The following is a 9498-nucleotide window of genomic DNA, read 5'->3' on the forward strand; positions in this document are numbered from 1 at the left end:
TGGGTCCCTGGGGTGGCCTGGGGAGACACTAGACTCTGTGTAAACACACTAAATAAGAGCAAGTGACAGAAGTCCTGGTGTGTTCCAGGACTCTTCCAAGGGCTGTATGTTTCTACCTTACTCTGAATCTAACACTAACCCCAACTTCTGGTATCTGAGCCTTCACTGCATTTTCAAGTTTTGGCATCAACCTCTGTGGCTTACAGTTGGCTTCTTCCCATCCTTAAGTTTTTATTGTTTGCCTATATATTCTTGTTCTTTCCTAGGAACAAGTAACTTCTTTTGAGATCACTTACAAACAATTGAAGGCTTATCCTAGAAATCAGCCTAGAGGACTGAGCCTTCATAGCCCTTGACAAATCTTCCTCAAGTCTTCTTTGCTGTGTCTTGCTCTAATGCCAGAACTCTCCACTCTTTCATTGTCAATCTTGTTGCCAATGACTGCCCAATTGGACCTGACTGTGGGCCTCCCCGTGCTAACCTGACAGCCTAGGCCTCCAGACCAGCACATGCATCAGGTTCCAGCTCCCCCGGGGGGAGGGAGCTGATTGCCAGGTCCTAGCCCCTCCTATAAGTCTGTTCTGATGCAAGTAACTGACATGCTCTATCAAATCCCAATATTAATGAGTTAACATTATTAAGATTTTGTTAAGTTCCAGACACCATGTGAAGTATTATTTTATTTGGTTCTTACGTCAATCTATGAAGTAAGTACTAATTGCCTATAGAAATGAAGAAATTGAGGCATGTACTGGTTAGGTAACTTGCCCCAAATTAATTTCTCTTACGTAGAAGATGCCAGATCTGACCCAGCCATGTAGAAGTTTGTAGGACACTTACATTCACCAGGAAATGGCACAGAAAAACTTAAGCCATGTATAGAAGAAAAGGGCTAAGTGTATTTTAGGAGAAGGAAAGATAAGTGAGAATTAATGATACTGAATTTGTTGATGCACAGGTAAAAAGAACAGTTAAAAAAAAAAAAGTTGAGTCTGCTAAATGGGAAACTGGACAACATTTGGCAAGAGATACAAGGGAAAAACTCTGGTCTCCGGAGATAACCTTTGGCAGCCAAAACCCTGGAGACGGAAGGAAGTCTGAACTTAGTTCTGCTTGGACAAGAGCTGGAACAGCTCCAGCTTGCTGCGGGAGGCTGTCGGGTCTGGTGCATCAAGTGCTTTAACTCTCTGTCTAGGGGAGTTTTCTACCACTCATGAGAAAAAAAAGGTAATATAGTTGAGTTTGGAGTCCAACAGAACTAGGTCCACAGCACTAAGGTTCCAACTTTTATTTTTAAATAATCAACTAGTTGTCCTGAGTCTCAGTTTCCTCAGTTTATGAAATGGGAACATTAGTATCTACCATGCAAGATTATGATGTTGATGACAGATTCTTATGTAAATAATGACCACGGTGCTTAGCACAGTACAAAACTTTGGCAAATACTTTATGTTATCCTTATGATTTGTGGGGAAAGGAGGGAAACAGCACCAGATGCCAAAAAAAGGACTGTGAGCTATCGTCTTAGTTCATAGCTGAGTTCCTGGCACATCGCAAGCAATCAATAAATACTTGAGTGAATGAAGGAGTGAAACAAGGAATGAATGAAACCTTGCAGCACCATCTCAAGGCCCAGAATATAGTTGCTGGCATAGAGAGGGCAGCATCTGTGCTGACATCTGATGTGTCACCCAGATGTGTCATTCTCTATGTTTCATGGGGCTTCCTGGTCTTGTGGGCTCTGAGGCAGGGACCAGGACTGCTGCCATAGTGGGATGTTGTAGGATGCCCTAATGCGTTTTGCTGTGACCAGCTTGGCAATGGGTGTGCACAAAAGGAAGGCGCTGCAGGACTTAAAAAATACATAAGACACACGTAGAGGAAAGATGGGTACAGGGGACTCCCAGCCTCTAGGAGTGAGAGCCCAGATCTCTGCAGCCTCATTGTACTTATTCATGTCTTTGCTCATCAAGCAAATTAGCAGAGCCTGGGTCAAATTAATCTAGAATGGATTCAGGTGCAGAACTTATACCTTTCAGGAATGCAGGGAAATGGCTATTGGCATCAGCTGCTTCCTTGAAACAATCTTATCAGTGCTTGCAGGGGCAGCATTCTGCACCTGCAGGACTTAGCATTCCAATATCTGCACCAAAGACTTGTTTCAGGACAGTCTAATCTCAGACCATTTTCCTAGAGCTTTTCTTTAGCAATAGGATTCATTCAAAGTAAGATGTGACATCTGCCATTTCAGTACTTTCATGTTTTTAATGGGTGTTTTTCCAGGTTTTATCCTGAAGATAGGTGATTCAAGAACAAGATCATTTCACAGTCTAGATCCTTCAGTTCCTAAGTAACCTCTTCATTTATAAAAGGGTGGTAAAGGGCATTACTTGAATATGGACACAGGAAAGGTCTGAAGTGGCATTGATGTGATATCTATTACACTGAAAGATTACTGAAAGTTGAAGAGAAGCAAAAGGAGTTTTGGGAGTAGGCAGGGTGAATTAAAGGAAAGTCAGTACAGAATAAAATCTTGTAAGAAAAATGCCTAGTGATGCGGCAAAAATCTTCCAACGCGATCTGAGAAATTTGCTACACTTACTCCATATTGAGAATGAAATAAAATACAGCATCAAAGTGGCCCAGAGATTTGTTAACATTGTGATCTTTTCATAAAGAGGGAACAAAGATTTATTTATGCTGATGGCATTTCAAGAGTATTTGAAACTAGTAAATGATGCACTTGTACAGTAATTAATGAAACGTCCAATGTCCAAGGCCATTGGTATGGGCGAGGGAGACCAGAGGCTTTCAGTAACCTACCCTTTGTGTGGAACTGAATCCCCAGAACAAAAATGAATACTAATGAAGATTACTGACTATCAAAGTGGATGACTGGAGTTACATAGTAGTTGGTTCAGTTCCAACTCAAACAGCAGACCAATCTGTGGTACTCTAAGATCTTTCTACAGGCTAGCACCATGCAACAAATAGATTGTGTTGCTGGGGATGGTACCAATGAGAGCAAATATCTATTAACATGAATGCAAGCTTTGATGGCCAAAATGAACCTATATTTTGCAAGGCTTACTTATAAAAATTGAGTATTTAATATGCCAGTAAGCTATAATTGGTCTAATGAATTGTTTTCTTCATGTATGATAAAATTTCAGTGTTTTTCAAGAGGCTAAACCCACAATTTACAAGGGTTTAAATTGTTTTACCTTAAAGTTAGCTAACTAAAAAATAAATTATTTTACATGTAGTTGAAGAATAACAATCTGGCTCTTTGTACACAAAAATATTTATTTATTATTTCCTTTCAAAAGCAAGGAGTTTATTTTTAGTTGTTCTTTTTTATGGTTGATAATTTTTTTAGGCATGTAATTTAAAGACCTTGATTCTACACTGCTTTCCAGTACTAAATAGCTGTATAATCATAGTTACTTGCAGTATTCTTCTCCTAATCTACAAAGGAAGAACAGGAATACTCACCTCAAAATGTTCTGATGCTAAATGGGACCCAGAGAGAGCAATTAGCAAAGAGTCTGGAAAAATTAGATATTAAATAAAAGTTACCTCTGCTTCCTTCTTCTCAATGTCACAAGAGAATTGAACATAAAGTTTTTTTAAATTTTGAAAATTAATTTGACCTAAATTTATCACTCTTTCCAAATAGATGTATGTTTCAGAAAGTAGCTCAGAAGGGTAAATGTATACAACTGCAATGGCAACAGGTATACCCTACAAGTCAGTGAACAAATTGAATTTTTAATATCTAATTAGCAATAACGCTAGTTAAATCAGAGTTCACTTTTAAAAGTCCTGTGAAGTAACCTTGCTTAAAATAAATAACCATCCCTAATTAATCTGTTTATAATATGAATTATTTAAATATTATATGAATACTTTGCCTAAAATGGAATATATCTTTTCTTAGTTTTTGTGAACCAATAATTACATATTTATTCATCAGTAAACTTGGAAAAGAGTATTGTATAGTGTTTATTACACTTAATATCTGAAAATATAATATTTTAGAAGGATAATAATATTTGATTTATTCAAAATCATAGGACCATTGTTACACATCAATCTTCTGTGTTAAGACTGGTGTGTGTGTGTGTGTGTGTGTGTGTGTGAGAGAGAGAGAGAGAGAGAGAGAGAGAAGAAAAGAGAGAAAGAGAGAAATAACATTTAGTGTCAGTTTGTTCATCTTAGCAAATATTAAGTATTAGCAATCACTGACAGACAGACACTTCTTGAATTGATGTAACAAGGGCAGAGGCCCAAGGATTAGCAAGAGGGGAAATAAGATTGAAGGCATGAAGAAAGTCGGAGCCCTCCGCTAACAGCTGACTTTGTCTGGAGTTGTGGGGCATAGAAGAGGAAGGTATGGTTATAGAAGACAAAAATGCATTGCAGATAAAATATATCTGAGAAAAAACACATAGAAATGAGAATGTATATACATATATTTAAATATATTTTATTTTATACTGTGGGAATGCTTAAAGAAACAGAACAGCCTGACCTGTGGTGGCGCAGTGAATAAAACGTCGACCTGGAAATGCTGAGGTCGCCAGTTCAAAACCCTGGGCTTGCCTGGTCAAGGCACATATGGAAGTTGATGCTTCCAGCTGCTCCCTCCTTCTCTCTCTCTGTCTCTCTCTTCTCTCTCCCTCTGTCTCTCCTCTCTAAAAATTAATAAATAAATAAATAAATTTTTAAAAAAGGAAATATCACGTTGTCACCTATTCAAAACTAGGTACATGCGTCCTCTACAAAAATATAGCTCCTTCTGAAGAAATTGCTACAGGGCGCTGTTTAAATTGATGCTCATGTAGCACCTTAATATTTAGCACTTGAACCACAATGGGGTTTAGTGGGGATGTAGCACCACTTGAAGTCTCTCCATAGCCAATTAACTTGAAGGAAAATATTTGCCATGCAGGGTTCTTGCTTAGAGAAATGGCTTTTGTCCTTGCTAAACCAAATAATTTAAGCATATTGAGTGGGAAAAGGGCCCATGTACAACGTTTTTAAAATTCTCACTCCTTGGATGATATTAATCAAAATATTTCAGCATTGTTGAGCTCTAACAAGGTTGATCTCAGAAAGATTGGGTCAAAAAGTCACCACTGAATAGCCAATGAGGCAGCTGGTCTCTCCTGGGCACTCCCATGCCTGACCCTGTTTTTTGTTACTAGTGTATTTTTTCCTTGATTTTTCTTTCCTTTATTCTTCTTTCATTTCTCTTTCCTTTAATTCTACTTCGATGGTTTTTTGTAGGTAATAAACAGAGGACAGGCCTGGAGTCAGACAGGCTATCTCTGAGATTAAGCTCTACAACCAAACTGAGTGACCTAGACCAGGTCAGGTCTAATCTTCCCATCTGTAGAAATGAAGGAGTAATATCTAATTTACTGTATTGTTATGAGAGTTAGAGATAATAGTGTAAAGTACCTTAAAAACTAGAAAGTGGCTCATAAAGGTAGCTGTTAAATTATAGTTTAATATGATTACTATGATTACTTTCATAAAGTTGACTTAGATTCCTATAGCAGTTGCTGTTGAACACTCTGCATATCTTTCCTAGGACAGAGTATCCATCCCTAGATGCCATGTGTGTTGGCTGCTATAGGCTCACACCACCTCCCTCAGGAAAAGCCTGAGATCTTACATCTTTCCATGTCACCACTTCACTAAAGCTTTCTCCTAAGAGGACTCCTTGAACAATCATCTATAGGAATTTTTATCTTAGGCTTTGCTTCTGGGATACTAAAGAAATGTATTGTTGTTGTTGTTGTTGTTGTTGTTGTTACAAATACATTTTAGGCCTTCTGCTGGCAACCAAAGGTACATCCAGCATTCAGCTAAAGACAATGCCAATCTATCCTGAATCAAAGTTTCTCCTTCCTGGCTCCACTTCTGGAATGACAGTGTGCAACTCAGACTCATTCCTCAGCAAAATTGATGAAAATTATTTTTAAATAATCATTTAAAAATGGTTGGACATATGGACATACAGCAAATGAGGAAATATTTACTCAAAAATATTTACTAAAACTCCACAAAACTGCAAGTGTCTGTGGAATTTGAACCAAAACCCTCTCTCCCAACTCCCAGCTTAATGAGGTGGAAATTCCACTCCAGACTGGTACAGAGACAGCACAAGGTTCTGACTCCTCTTGGCCCCCAGGTGGAGGGCTGTCTTCTTGGGAAAGACAAGACTTTAGCATTTTTTCATTCTGCCCCCAGATATTTGTTGCTGAGGCCAAGTTCTGGGCAACTGCAGACAAGTGGTGGGGACTCAAGCTTCCACTCATGGGATAGAGATTCTTTCTACCTTGGGCACAGCAGAGCAGTGAGGTCCCAATCAGCCTTGCCTCAGTTCAAAGAGTAAGGAAAAAGCCAAGGACACCTGGAGCCATTACCCTCACATCCTCTGAGGGCTCAGTTCTTCAGGCTGGGGAGTCATTTGGAGAGAAGTGATCTGTTTATCTCTCCTCAGTACTGGAAGCTCAGAGATTGGTCTGGGAAGAAAAGCAGTCCTTAGAACAAAGCTCAACATCTCTTCCCAAAGAAACAGACTTCATGTGCAACAGAGTATAAAGTTCAAGCCCAAGCGTGCTTTCAAAAACAATGAAAGTTTTTGTAAAAGGCAATTGGGAAGAGATTAATAAGATTCATTGAAGCAAAGCCAAACAGTAAGCCAACTTGTTGCTGCAGAAAAATGAAGAAAGAAATAACTGGAAGAGCCTTCCTAGAGTCTGAATAAACCTCAAACAGTAACATCAAAAATTGTCTTTTCAAAGGAGACTGAATTTGATTAGGTTAGTGTGTGAAGCAATTTATTCCCCTGGGTATTTTTACAAACAATACAGAAATCAACCAGCAATTAGTGGAACGTCACACGTGGGTGTGGTTGGGTAACCAGAAAGTCAGAAAACCCTACCAAAACTACTGTCCCTCAGAGTGACTGTGGGCATATATCCAAGGATGTACCCCTGAGGAACAACATCAGAGGCTTCATCATTGTATGTCTGTTTGGGAGGATGAGGGATGGGGAGGAGGAAAAGACTGCACTAGATATATTTGCCAATAACAGCAAAAGGAGGTGGGTAGGAACGAAGCTGTACTGGGCTAAAAATTGACTCCAGAACTTAACTTGAATGTATAGGAACAAATGCAAAGAACCTGTAATGATTAACAAGGTGGCTAATATAACGAAGGTTATAAATATATACTCAGTCTCCTCTCCGCTCTCAGCTTCCTTAAAAGACATAAAATTGTGTAAGATAATATTTTTAAAATGCATTGTTGAGTTTATAACATGTACAGAGATTTTATATATATAACAATAATACCACATTAAGGAGGAAGAGACTAAGCTATATGGGACTGATGTTTCTATCATCTTACTGGAATTGTTATTATAATTCTGAAGTTTCTGAAAATAAGTTAAGGTGAATATGGAAGCACTAAACAACTAGTAGGAAATACCTAAAAATTTATAGTAATAAAATCATTTTAAAGTGAAAATACATTAGAAAATATTTAATGCAAAAAAGTAAAGAAAAATTGATAAACAAAAAACCCTTGAGACATATAGAAAATAATAACTACATTCTGGCCATTTTATATAAATAGAACTATATAATATGTGATCTTTTGCAACTATTTTCTCTCACTTAGCATATTTCCAAGGTTCATCTATGTTATAATACTGATCGATACTTCATTACTTCTTATTGCCAAAAAAAGATTCCACTGTCTGGATCACAATTTGTTTATCCACTCATCAGTTGATGGACATTTAGCCTGTTTCTACCTTTTAGTTGTTATGAATAATACTGCTATGAACATTTGTGTGCAGGGCTTTTTTTGTGTTCATATGCTTTTAATTCTCTTAAATATATATACCTAGGAGTAAAATTCCTGGGTCATATAGTAATTCTATGTTCAACATTTTTAGAAACTGCCAGGCTGTTCTTCAAAGTGAATATATCATTTTACAATCCCATCAACAATGTTATATGAGTTCCAACATCCTCACTGAGACAGCATTGTCTTTTCATTTTCATCATCCTAATGAATTTGAAGTAGTATCTTCTGTCATTTTGACTGGCATTTCTTTAATGAGTAAGGATGCTGACCATATTTTAATGTGCTTATTATTGTGGGGGGGGGGGGTTTGAGAACTATCAATGCAAATATTTTTCCCATTTTAAAATTGAGTTATTTCCTTTCTACTGTTAAGTTATATTTTTATACACACTGAACACAAGTCCCTTATGAAGTATAAGATTTGAAACTATTTTCTACCATTCTGTGGTTTGTCTTTTTACTTTCTTAATGTTGATATCTTAAATAATGCTGTCCCTCTCTTTCTTTTTTTAATTTATATTTTATTTACTCATTTTTAGAGAGAGAGGAGAGAAAGAGAGAGAGAGAGAGCAAAGAGGGGAAGAGAGGAGCAGGAAGTATCAACTCCCATATGTGCCTTGACCAGGCAAGTTTGGGGTTTTGAACCAGTGACCTCAGTGTCCCAGGTCGACAGGTTAACGCTTTATCTACTGCACAACCATAGGTCAGGCACTGTCCCTCTCTTTATTTACAGTGAATAAAAAGAATACAAAATCTGTACAAATGTGCAGATACAAGTGTTCTGGAAAAAGGACGGAAACAGAAGTCAAAGAAAGGAGACTTGGCACTTGAGTGTCAATCATGTCACCCTCAATGCCATAACACCAAATCTGGATTTGCAATACAGAAAAATATATCTGCCATATTTCATTTCTAAAATCAAGAACTTCTGACCTCAAATCTGAATCTGCCATTAAAAACCCTGTAAACTATGACTTTGCACTATAAATGTCTCCAGTAGAGAGCACTAATGGTTTTTTGAATATTTTGTGTAGCAGCTTTAAAGTTAGAAAAGGCATAAGGGGCAGGTACTACTCTGTCCCATTTCCACATAACTTAGAACATAAGACATAAGGGCTTTTATTGTTCATTCATTAATAGTTAATTGAGCACACACCATCCCCAGGTATCCTTAGCATGCCAAAGAGTAAAAGATATACTTCTTACCCTCAATGAATTTAATAAAGTTTACCTCTATATCCCAATAGCCTCTTCTTCTGTCAATAAAGGAAAGCATTTAATAACTAATCATGCACTTCCCTATCACTAACCACACACACACACACACACACACACACACATGCATGAACTCACTGTACTTGGTTGAAAATAGCAAGTTTAGGATGGGCTTAGATATAATCTAATCAAAGTCTCTCCTTTTATACATAGAAACTCTAAACCCAGAGTGGTTAAGTAATTTGCCAATATCATAATAAGAAAATTAATATGGGACTTCCTTTGCATCAGGAACTGCTCTAACCATATTATTCATTTAATCCTCACTACACTGAGGTTGGGTCGCATTTTTCAGGGATTTGGCATGGTGTTGGGGCCAACTTGGACTTGGTG

The sequence above is a fragment of the Saccopteryx bilineata genome, chromosome 3 (assembly GCF_036850765.1).
Source record: "Saccopteryx bilineata isolate mSacBil1 chromosome 3, mSacBil1_pri_phased_curated, whole genome shotgun sequence".
NCBI lineage: Eukaryota > Metazoa > Chordata > Mammalia > Chiroptera > Emballonuridae > Saccopteryx > Saccopteryx bilineata.